General features: G+C 39.1%; 1 long non-coding RNA gene across 1 annotated transcript; it reads right to left on the reverse strand.

The window, feature by feature from the left end:
- Positions 1-569: 569 nt before the first annotated feature.
- On the reverse strand, positions 570-12,073 carry LOC120370951. Its single transcript, XR_005584080.1, has 5 exons — positions 11,988-12,073; positions 5,896-5,955; positions 3,758-3,922; positions 2,057-3,299; positions 570-649 (listed from the first exon to the last, which is right to left on the reverse strand). It is a non-coding gene; the product is annotated as an uncharacterized LOC120370951 (long non-coding RNA).
- Positions 12,074-12,806: the final 733 nt, after the last annotated feature.

The raw sequence follows: 12,806 nt of genomic DNA on the forward strand, positions 1-12,806 counted from the left end.
TTATATGGGCAATCCACTCCAAATGGAATTCATTCAAGCTACATTGGCTTTACAACTACAAAGCATATGGATGAAATTAATTTGAGCAACTTCTTAGAGTACCAAAAGCAGTAAACACTGAAAAAGAAAACGAAAACTTGCTTTACTGTGCAGAAACTTGCCAGTGTAGACAAGGCCTTATTTGTTTCAGTGTGAGTATAAACTGGGAAGGGAACCATAGTCTGTATTGTAACTAACAATTTACACTTAATTAATGATATTGGGCCTTGTTCTCCTTTACAATTATTCCACTACTGGGAGAGTGGGCTTCACCCCCTACCCTCGTGCCTCCCCATACTACCAGCAGAAGAGACCGGAGCACCAACCTTCTTATTTGTGGATCTCAGTGTATTCCTTTGGAAGCAGGAGAAGCTCTTTGACTCCTCAAGATAGTCTCCTCCCTCTCCAAGCATCTTACATGCTACAGCCCTTGGACAGCACAGCTTTTGCAGAAGCCATGCTGACAGGAACTCCCTGATTGAGAGACTCTGGAGTAGTGGCAGCCCCTGGTGTTGAGAAGGAATATAAGTGTCTGCAGTAACTTGCTAATGTTTTCCCTTCAGGTTTGGGAAGAGATAATCCAGGAGAGCATTGACAGACACCCTTAAACCTACACAAAGAGAGTACAAGTCACTTTTGTGTTGAAAAACATGGAACATAGGCTACATCTGTTCCTCCCACATCTACATCTGTTCAGTTTGCTCCCCCTAGCACATGGAAGTGGATGGGACTCAATATTACTCACGTGTCTAAGATATCCCTCTCCTAAAGTTTACTTTATCATTCAAGGATGGTACGTTAATTCCCATTTTACATTTGGGTTAATGAGTGGTATAATTGACATTTAATCACTAACTTGCAAAAGAAAGGACATTTCTGATAGTGAAGTCATCTCACCTGACTCCTTTATTCTGAATAGTTATTATACATGTCTTCGGTTTTAATTCCCTTTAAAAAATAAAATGTTGTTCCTCACAGTTGAAGGTCTAATGTGGCTCTCCCCACATCCCCAGTTAATGACCTTTTCTTTTCTCCAATGCAGGGCAAATATTAGCATTTGAATACTGTAACTTTCTCCTCCCAGACAGTCTGACTATTTAATTTGCTGGGATGTTGCACAAAAACCTTGCTTTCTAAATATTTGGAAAATCATGCCTGAACATCTTTGCTAAAAGTGTACATTGTAACCCATCTTGTTGTTACACATTCTAGTGGTGTTCTGTGTACGGAGGCAGAATTTTAGAATAGCCTCTCCTCTCAGTGTCTGTTTTCTGCACCACACTTGTTCCTTCTCTCAGAAGGGGAAGCTGAAAAAACATCAGATCTCATACCAGTGGGAATCTCTGTCCCATTAAGAAAGAGGTCAGCAGCCTACAGCTGTGGAGTCACATATGGCTCTTTTAGAAACACTTCCTCATCATGCAAGTTTTTTTTGCTAGGGGAACACGGTTTTCAAGAAGTTTGAGAGAATACAATTGCAACACCATAGGGAGTTTTAGACTCTAAGAACTACATCCTTCCTCTCATTACGTCAATATAGCTTATGACAATCCTTCTCCCCCATCAAAAGAAGCTCAGGAAATGGTTGAGATGGTCCAGATGGTTTGGAAACAGATTGTCATACTGTATTTCTTAGCAAATTAATGCTGACATAGGGACAGAGACTTAAGTTTATTCAGGCTCTGAGTCATCTGGTGTCTCTAGCATTTTACCTAGAATGTTTAGCTGATTTACTAATGAAAGGAATATAAGCAGAAGAGAGAGGCAAATCAAAGTAATTTGAGGTGGTTCTTTTCTGTCTACATGATTAAGACACTCATTTTGATTTACTTTGAGAAACAAAATAGGCTAACAAGTTTTAGGTAGGCAGGGAACCTGGAAAACAACAGACTAGAGCACAAAGTCAAAATAACCACGGCGCTGGGGCTGCCTCCCGGAGCTTCCCTCCTGCCCAGCTCCTTCTGCCCCACACTGCACCCCAGCTGCACAGTCACCTCCCCAGTCCCTGACGCCTCACCTCTCTCCTCACCGCCTGCACTGGGAAGTCTCTGCCCTGGGCATTGGGCCAGCTCAGTGTGCTGCTGGTCTTGTGCAGGGGAGTGGGCGAAGCAGTGGCACTGGAACCCATGGGCAAAGTGGTTGCAGCCCCAGTGCAGAAAGGGTGCTCTGTGTCCAGCATGAATCTCCTGCTGCCCACACTGGGACTGGTAACTGATGCAGAAAGTCCTGGCACAAATTAAGCACTGCCCAGAAGTGCTGGGGCTATCACCTGCCAAGCCTACAGATGCCAGGTCTCAGCTCTGGCAAGTCCCGGCACAAATTAGGCACTGAGCTTGTGGCTGGAGAATATGAGGGTTCCAAGTTCCAGTTGCAGATTTAGAAGTTTGTATAGGATGGAGTTAGGTCTCTTACTCTTTCTTCCTTCCTTCCCACTGGATTCAAGGGCAGGAAAAACATATTTGTAAAATGTGTATAAATTACCCAGTAGATCAAAACAGTTCATCTGGACTTGTTACTATAACTAATACAAGATACAGATTTATTATATATCATTCACTTACATAAATACATTTTAGGTAATGTCAGTAATTACTGCACACGTACAAAGTCCTTCTGATGTTTCATTTTAAATGCAAAAAAAAAAGTGATTCAAACATGTAATTAAACTAATTGACAAATTTGGTATTAATGTCAGCCATTTCTCTGCCTGCTCAGAAAAATTGCCACTTTATCAGAGAATATGACTACTACGGTTTAGATTGTAAGACTATAATGCTTAAACAAGGGCCTGATCTCAATATCCTTTGTAATGTGGAACATAATTATGCATAATTGTTAGCCCAAACTACAAGTTAATATTAATATTGGCATCCTATCAAAGTGAAGGGCTAAAAATTCCTTTGTTTTCAAGCATAGCTCTTTTGGTTTTGCCTAATGGATTAAAAAAAAAGAAGAGCTCTTGCTCTACAGTACAAAGGATAAACAGAAGAAACATCAACTTTCAGAATGACACCCTTTAAAACTCCAGAGACTACTGAGTGCCTTTAATCTTTGATTTGTGTTTCTTGGTTTAATAAAACCTAAGTGAATCAGGCATTAAGAGGTGACTTTCTAGCCAAGTATTCTTTCTAGTCCTACTAGTGTAACGGAATCAGTAAACAGAATCCCAAAATAAGTGAGTTTCCCTCCGAGGGCTTGATTCAATTTCCATTGATGTCAGTAGAAATCTCCATTGACTTCCTTGGGTTCTGGAAGCTGCCCTAAATGGAAAAAAAAAGTTGGCAGATCATGCTAAAAAAACTACTCAATCATACGAAAAAAATACAGACTCAAAAAACCCAACAAACAAACAAACAAACAGAACCTAGGGATGGGCTACACACAAACTTGCATTGGTTTTACTAAAGATGTGATTTTAAACTGATTTAAGTTAAACTGGTTCATTTTCTGTGTATAGACAAGTCTGTATTCATTAGAAGGTATTTTGAAACAAAACATATTTTGTACATAATATTTCAACATGAGTTCTCTATCACAGATGACTAAATCTGTTTTGAATGAAGTTTTTATTAGCTTCAGGAGATGCCAGAACTTCTCCAGTTCATCACAGTTGTGTGTTCTTTGAAGTCTAATAGCTGCAATGTAAAGGTTCATGCTATATTACTATTATCAAAGCAAACAAGCAAAAATTGGATAATTATACTGTGTGGATCATTACCTATACACTTTCAGTGGCATCTTATTTTGCTTTCTCATTTTTGTGTCATCATAGGAGGAACTTGGGAGAGTAGCAACATTTGTTTTTCCTCTCAACTTGATCCCTGCAAAAAGTATTAGAGTTGATTCATCCTCCCATCCTCAGGAATCTTCTATCCATTTTATTCTGTAAAGTACAGGAATATAAAAGTATTTGACTTAGTAATAAACTTAATTCATTGCTGGAGAAGGCAAAATAGACAAACAACTATAAGAACAAACCCTCCCAAACACAGCAAAAATATCTTAATCTCGGGTTTAAATGGTGTGGAAGACCTTGCCCAATCTCTCTGTACTGGCATGAATTTCACCCACAGTGAATACACAAGAAAAAATATTGATAGCAAAGATCAATGTTTCCATTCTGAACATGTCTATGAATACTTCTTGGTCTGCAACACTTAACTATTGTGGAAGATCAGGCTTTATAGCTGACCTGTGAGAGAGACAAGGTGGGTGAGATCATATCTTTTAAAGGATTAACATCTGCTCGTGAAAGCAAAAAGTTTTTAGTGTAAGCTTGAAAGCTTGTCTATTTCACCAACAGAAGTTGGTCCAATAAAATATATGATCTCTCCCACCTTGTCTCTAATATCCTGGGACTAACATGGCTATAACATCACTGCAACAACAAAGGAATCATATCCCATAAGGAATAGCTTCTCTAAAGAAACAGCATCTCTATTGCAATGTATCCCAAATAACAAACTTCTTCTCTCTGACCCATTGGCATCTGGTTTTATAAAAGGACTTCGTTTTATAATTTAGTTTTAAGTATATTCCCCAAATACTGTCTGGACATGACATAAAAAAAAGGACAATTTCATTATGATGCCAGGAATTTTCCTTGTCTAATTTATAGAAATTGATGGCCAGCCAGCAAAGAAAGACACTGCATTTGTACCTTCATTCACACATGGTAAGTTGTTTAATAGTACAGAGTTACAAAACAAGAAAGACAGACAGACAACCTATATTTTCTCCTGAGAGCTTCCGCCCCACAAAGAATCCTTTCCCTTCTATATTTCTCTCCAAATTCTTAATCTGGGTCAGGTTCCCTACTTCCTATTGACATCTTGGGGGATGCTGGCTGCCCTTTGCCTCCTACAGGACTCCTCAAGGAATGATCATATATTCTATTGCCCTTTCCCACATCTTCAAGAGAGGATGCAAGGTAGGTGGGGTTCATATTTCTCCTGAAGACATTTTAAAGGGAGTTTATGGATTACCTTCTGACCTCCATTTTCAACAGCAGAGAGATTACTCTTCTGATCCCAGATACTAGACTAATCTTAAACTCTGGGGCAGAGGGCACATTGAGCCAGTAAAGTAAATTTATTGTGTGAGAAGTTTGTCTATTAGTTCACTGGGCCCCCCAGAAGATGAGTTGAAGGTGGGGTGAAGAGTCCCAGTATCCGTTGAAAAGAGGGGAGTCCTCCATAAAAGGGGTAAGGACCCACTATTACCCCATCTAAATCAATTGTCATTTAGCCATTATCTTCAAAGGGAGCAGGAGCAGGCCCTAAATTCTAGGTTTGTTTGGGTTGGGTGCGGCATGACAGAACAAATCATGCTCATATTTAGTAATCTGATTATTAGGACCACCAGCTATGATTATCATCTAAATTCAAATGATGGGTTATTTTCCCATTTGCAGACACTTATGTGGGGCAGGGATAGGAATGTAACTAACCTTGGGCCCTCCCACAAAGACTTGGCCATTCCTAGCCCTGTGCATAGAGCAGGGAATGAGGGATCCAAAAGAATCCTAGTCCAGCCTCAACCCAGTAGAGGAAACCAGCATTTGGATGAAGTGCAGACTTCTCAGAACTGCTCTAGTACCATTCTCTAGAGGACATACTCTGTGGAGCGCACGCACCATCCAGATATTATGATACTTCTTACCACAAAAAAAAATTACATTAAGTATTGCCAACCCCAAAGATTCAAAACCTGTAAGTCAGGCCCCCCAAATCATGAATTTTTGTTATAATACATTTTGTGAGTGTTTTAATTTGTCTTCTGCTTTCTGAGCCCCTAGGCTGCACTTGTTTCATGTCTTCAAGCTTTACTCTACAATCATGAAGGTTAACGACTTACTTTAAAAAAATTAAGACTGAGATTCTTCAGCAATCTCTTGACTCTAGTAGGTGGGGAGCTCTAAGAGAAACAACAAATATCATGAAATGCAATAAATTTATGAGTCAGCAATCCTGTCCAATGAGTAAGTTTTCTAGATACTGATATGACTTTCAATAAGAATTACACTGGTGTCTGGATGAACTATTCCTAAAATGGGCACATAAAACTAGAATGACCTGTTTTATATACTGTGTATGCATCTCGAAGATGCTGCTTCTGCCCCGTGATTCACATGGACAGACTGCTGTGCCCATGCAGAGCCCTACTGAAGTCAGTGGGACTATACATGTGACTGTCATGACCCTTCCCTTTTCTCTTCTTCTTCTCACCTAGATTTAATGACTTAAACAGTAGATCATAAAATATACAATTGTACAATATGGCCAAATTCATGCTGCTGTAGGAACCATAAGATTTGACTTTCCTGTCTTTTGCATGTGTAATTTCTCAACTTTGACACTTCTCTCCCATGAGTTTCTGTTTTTATTAGAGGATATTTTTTAGACAGTTTTACATAACTGGTTCCTTTCTCACACACTTCTTAAATTCACCTCTCAGCATTTGTCAGTTTCTCTTCTCCTACTGTTCATTTCAATTTATTAGTTCAGATGATTATCACAAAACTGGATCAGGGATTCTCTAAACACAGGGTGAAACATTTAGGCCAATTTCCAATTCCTGAGTCTGGCATTGAACTGTGAAAGTTTGAAAGCTGTAACGTGAATGTTTATATAGTGAAAGCATTGAATTTGTAAAGCAAATCTTTCAAGCTTTGTGTTTCCAAAAAATTTCATCTTAAACTTCTGTTTGGTTATTTAAATAAGTATTCAGTAAAATTCCTGCACATGCATCAGTGGCTTGTTACCAGCAGTTAGCCAGGCTGAAGTAGCATAGCACACATGAAATTTCTTTGCCTTTTAAATTTATTTCAGACATTCATTCCCCCCATACATTCAGACACAGTCTGAATATTTTATGTTTCTATGGTACACATCTCATCCGTCTGTGACTTTCCCATTTTCAGTTGTGTTCCATATCATGGTTCCTTGATTTTTTGCTTATTTTTTTTGCCCCATAATAGACCAAGAAAGTGAATGTTTACTGAAACCTGTACCTTTACTGCACACTGACTTAATTATGTGTCATCCTCACCAACACAAGTACAGTACTTGTTAGCAAAGAGATAGAATGGGTTCAGCCTTCTATTTTGTCACTAACTGCTTCTATAGAATACATATTATAATGCATTATGAGAAGTAAATTGGGTGTTTTCCTGGCTTGCCATATTCACAAAATGACTAGAACATACTTGATGGGATGAATAACCTTCCTTCATTCCTGGAATTTTTAAATCCTTATGTATATTATTATGGGAAAAATGAAGAAGTAATAAGGTAATATGTGTTTTGCCTATCTTAATGAATGTGTGTTGCAACAAAGAACCTTATACGCCAAAGTTTTGTTGAAAATAACCATACAAAAAACTATGGAAATACAGATTCAACGACTAGATTTTAGTTTATACATTTTTATTCTTTGATTTATTTAAAGCAGTTGAAAGCTACCACAGTGGTTTTGCAGTCATGAAAATTCCATTTATTGTAGCACTTGTGTCTTGGCTCTATATTTGCTGATTTGCTCCAATACATTACATAATAAAATGGAATTTCCAGACAGATGTCAGAATTTTACAGCTAGATATAGATTAGGGGAAACCTCCTCTTTGTGTTGGCTGGTAATTATATGCTATTAATTTTTGACATAACCCAGAAAGCATTTATTCCCCCTCACACCGCCACTGTATAGCATAATGCTTCCAGTTTATTCTCCACTCTGCAACTAGTGAAAAATCCATGTTACAACTGTAGCACAGAGACAATTATTAATGAACAAGTAAAATCAGATTACAGAAGTATACCTGGAGATTCCTTTTCTTTATACACAGAGTGGGATTTTCAAAAGAACCTAAGTTACTTAGGAGCCCAAGTTTCATTCCATTCCAGTCCTCTTAAGTCACTTAGGCAATTTTGAAAATCCCACCCATATTAATTAACAGTAAGAACAATTCTAAAGGGATGTAGGGTGAAATCATGTCAGTTATTTTAAACCGTTTTTAAAACTGTATTATAAAATCAAAATCTATATGGAATGTATATAAGATATTTTTTCATGGAAATAACAGACTTTCAGTCAAAAATGTTAGTAGTATTCAGTGCTGTTACTGTGTCCATCCCAGGATATGAGAGACACAAGGTGAGTGAGGTAATATTTTTTTATTGGACTAACTTCTGTTGCTGAGAGAGACAAGCTTTCAAGCTTACATAGAGCTCTTCTTCAGGTCAAAAGAAGAGTAAACTCGAAAGCTTCTCTCTCTCACCAATAGAAGCTTGTCAATAAAAGATATTACCTCATCCATCTTATCTCTCAGTAGTAGTAGTAATTAGTTTACCAATGAACTGGAAGACAATGAAAAATAGAAAGAGAGAAACTTACTGCAGCAGGTTGTTTAAATAACTGTTTCTGAGCAATGCATACATAGTTAATAGCCTAGAGAATAAGAACCTGAACACTTGTAGTTATGTAATGGCTGGTGTGATGCTGTGACATTTCACTCCATATTTTTCATGAAAATATGCTTATGTTATGAATACGACATAACTGAGATGGCTCATGTAAGATATCATTGGAAAGGTTATGATTTACTGAATGTGATTATCCAATTTGTATGCCTGAATCATTTTTGTATCTGACATTAGGAATATTGACTATGTATCTATATTTCAAATGTTACTTTGGGTATCACCCCCCAACCAGTGCTTCAGGTACAACAATGGAAAAGCCAGACAGGGCTAATGGCCCATAGCAGAGACAATTGACTGTGAAAGAGCTTAGTCTTCCTGTGGATGCTCCAGACCACCTACAAGTAATGGCTGCCAAAGCCCTGCAGAGACATGGGTCTGAGTCACCTGGTACTAGAGCCACTCCTTGGAATGCCAATGTTCTTCCACTGTGAGACAAATGGTTCCTGCCATACACAAGAGCTATATGAAGCAGGGGAGTGACATCATCCGAGTTCTCCTCTACCTCCCCACCTGAAGAGTCACTTAAAAACACCTGGAAGCAAGAACTGAACTGAGGGGAGAAGGGTTGAACCCAGGCTGCCCGGACTGTGAATAGAAATAGCTGAAGTCTCAAGCTGCAGGCCAGTGCAGCTGCCTTTCAAGACTTTCTGTAATCTACCTGTGACCATATTTAGGGTGAGAAATTATTGTTTGTAATCAATTTCTTTAGTGAAACAAACTTAGTATGTGTATTTTGTTTTATTTGCTCAGTAATCTGCTTTGTTTTGTTTGCTACCCATTTAAGCAGTTAAAATATGTCTTTTATAGTTAATAAAATTTGTTTTGTTTATTATTAAACCCAGTTTCTGTAATTTCTAATTCAGGGAGGGGGGTAAGAGGCTGTGCATACATTCTTCCACATTGAGGGAGGAGGTGGATTTCATAATGTATCTTTGGGTCTGTACTCCAAGGGAGGTGGACACCTGAGTGCTGGGGCAAGTCCCTTAAGCTGAGTCTTCCCAGAGCTGATCTCAGTGTCTGTATCCTTCTGCAGTTGGGTGTGGCCCTGCCTGTGTATGCTGGAGGAAGTTTAGTAGCCTGGCTCAGCAAGACAGGTAAAAAGGGTGCCCAGGCAGGCAGAACAGATGGGTTCAGTGGTATCTCAGCACATCAGGTGTCATCCTAAGGGGGGCAACCCATCACAGGTGCGGTAGGGAAGAATCACTATGAAGAATGGAGACCAATAATAATAATAATCAGGTTTAGCTACATTTTAAAAATGCTAATAGAGTTTGGTGATGGAGCCATAAAACAACCAATATTATGGATAAACAATCTGCACATGATTGAGTGGAATCACACCAAACTTTGTATAAAGGTTATTGGGAACATCTGGGACTCCACACAGAAAAACAAACTTGATTTTATCTGACATGCAATGAGTACTCAACAACTGTTTTTGTAGATCACAGAAAGAGCTGTGATATTTTTCAAATATATTCTAATATCTAATAAACAGAGATATAAAACTGGAGAACCTTGACAACAGGAACAATTACATGATCTAACTAATTGTACTGAATATGAAGATAAAAATAAAGTAGCCTGAACACAATCTACTGAAGCCACAGATGTTTCAGCCTGATATGATGACTGATTATTAACTTGGATAATCACACTGCCATAAGGTAAATAAAATTAGAACAAATCCACTAAAGAACAGCCATGTTCAGTGCTGGGTAAAAGTTATCAAAAGCTGTAATCAATCATCTAGTACAGGCTGCTGACATAGAATGTAACATAGAAGAACATTTAACAACAGCAATTGAATAATCCATATCACTATTAACATTTAAAACAACTGTTTAAGAAAACAGGGGCCCCTAAACCAGTTTAAAACTAAGGGGTGGAACATTCTAAGCAATACATCTGCTCAGACATAGTCATCTGGGTACAAACTGGCTCTCCAGGCCTCAATAGCTATTCACTGGTTCTCTCCTCAGAAGTAGGGAGCCCACAACCCCTATTCCCAGAGCTGGGTCCCAGTTCTATCACCATTCCCAGGCTTTACTTAGCTAGAGCTCTATCTTCTGGCTCTGATTTTCAACCCCTAATATCAGGGTCTTGCTCCTGTCTTAGTAGGCTCCTATCTGGGATAACTCCCCTGGTCTCAGAGTCTTCCCTGGAGAAGACGTTCCTCATTCTGTAGTCTTTGCTACAGCTTCCTGAATCCCTCCTCTCTTCCCCACCCCCTTCCTGCTGCCATCAGGACCCATCAAGGGTGATAACACAGCACAGGTGAATCCTTTAGTAATCAGAGTTGACTAATGCCCAGCCTTCTAGCCCTAGGGGCAAGCCACCCTACTATAGCACCCTACTTACATTTCATTAAATATAATGAAACCATATTTTCTAAGCAGGAAAGAACAGGCTGATAGTAGATTAAGAGTTATTACCTACTAAGACTTTTTCAGGAAAAAAAAAGCCACATTAGCAGTTATTGACATATTGACTAGAAAACTAGACTTCAAAAAACAAGGGTTAATTCCTGTAAGGAGAGGAGCCAAAGTATCAAACAATTTCCACAAAAGTAAAACAAAGCCTGGTGGGGAAAAAAAGATAAAAGCTAGAGTTGTGGAACTTTTTTTTTTAAATTAAAGTTTCACAAATATTTGTTAATTTACAAAATTTAATTTAAATTCTCAGGGTTGGTTTTTTTTTTAAATCAAAGTAATTATCAGTGTTTCATGTATTTAACATTTTTACGGAGACTTGGGTAATGATCATAGAATCATAGGGCTGGAAGGGACCTCAAGAGGTCATCTAGTCCAGTCCCCTGCACTCATGGCAGGACTAAGTATTATCTAGACCAGTGGTGGGCAACCTGCAGCCTGTCAGAGTAATCTACTGGCAGGCCAACAGACCATTTGTTTACATTTGCACAGCTGCCTGCAGCTCCCAACACTCCTGCTAATACATCCTAGAACAATGTTTGCCTTTTTTGCAACAGTGTTACACTGTTGATCCATATATAGCTTGTGGTCCACTATGACTCCCAGATCCCTTTCTGCAGTACTGCTTCCTAGGCAGTCTGGATTTGATCTAAACTTAGAGGAGGGAAAACAAATGAAATTATACCACGGCAGCAGCAATATAGGGATAGACTTGCTTTTACCTTTTTCGAGTTTTGAGCTTGCTCCCTGCACTTCAGGGTTCAAAAATAAATACCTTGAGACAAATGGTGGCCTGAGCTGTTTTCTGGACAAAGCAGCACAAAGCTGGCTAAACCAGCTCCCCCATTCCAGAATGGTGGCTTCTATGCCACTCCTATTCTGGGTTGAGCTGAGGGGGAATGACCCAGGAAAAGGAAAGCCTCAACATTCAGCCAATCTACTGTGCTCTCAGACCCCCTATTTCCTCAGTAGCTTCAACCAAACCAGATGACTTTAGTTAGGGAAGGGTTTCCCTATTAGTAGAATTTAAAAATACCTCATTTTGTTATAGGCACAGAGAGAAGATATCATAGACTGGATGAAAGGCCTTTCTGTATGGCTGAGGGTGAAGTCTCTCTCTTTGTAGCTGATAGAGAAAATGGTTCCTGATCTGAGGCAATTTATGGCTCTCTCCTCTCAGGTCTTGAGTTCAAGTGGTTATTTCCTGTCAGTTAAAGTTTAATGCCTTCCAGTCTGTTCCAATGCAATTTTCCAGTTTCATATGGAGTAGTGGAATTAAAATTGGAATGAAACAGAGACCCTAATATATTACATTTTCCTTAACTGTCTGTATTTGTGCATTTAGATACTGAGTTAAGCAAAGAAGTTGGGCTAGGCACTCGGAAGATGCAGGGAGACAGTGGAGTAGGTAAGGAATCCTTTTCCTGTTCACAACGTGTGGGTAACCTATGGGACTATTCCCTTGGTTTCAGTAGCTTTAATTGGTCCTTCATCCATTCCCCACAGTGAGGAGGATGGGTGGATCTGCATAGTGATGGATCTTCTGACCCCCATGTGACCCTGAGAGCCACTCAGTGCCAACTGGGAGAAGGCCCACTCTACAGTAACTCATATTAGGTCTGACACACTCTGTAACCCCAAACACACTATTGTCATAACAGATATCTGAGGTGTCATGTAAAGTATACCTTGTAAACTGCTGTCACACTGGTCCTGAAAATTCATTGTGTGAGGCATGTACAGGTTGTGTACACAATATTATGTATGTATGCTGGAAATATGTTCTTTAAATGTATTTGAGACGCAGTGGGCAAACCAAACCTGCCCTAGACAGATTTATACCACAAACCATCTC

This window comes from Mauremys reevesii, linkage group 8 (assembly GCF_016161935.1).
Source record: "Mauremys reevesii isolate NIE-2019 linkage group 8, ASM1616193v1, whole genome shotgun sequence".
NCBI lineage: Eukaryota > Metazoa > Chordata > Testudines > Geoemydidae > Mauremys > Mauremys reevesii.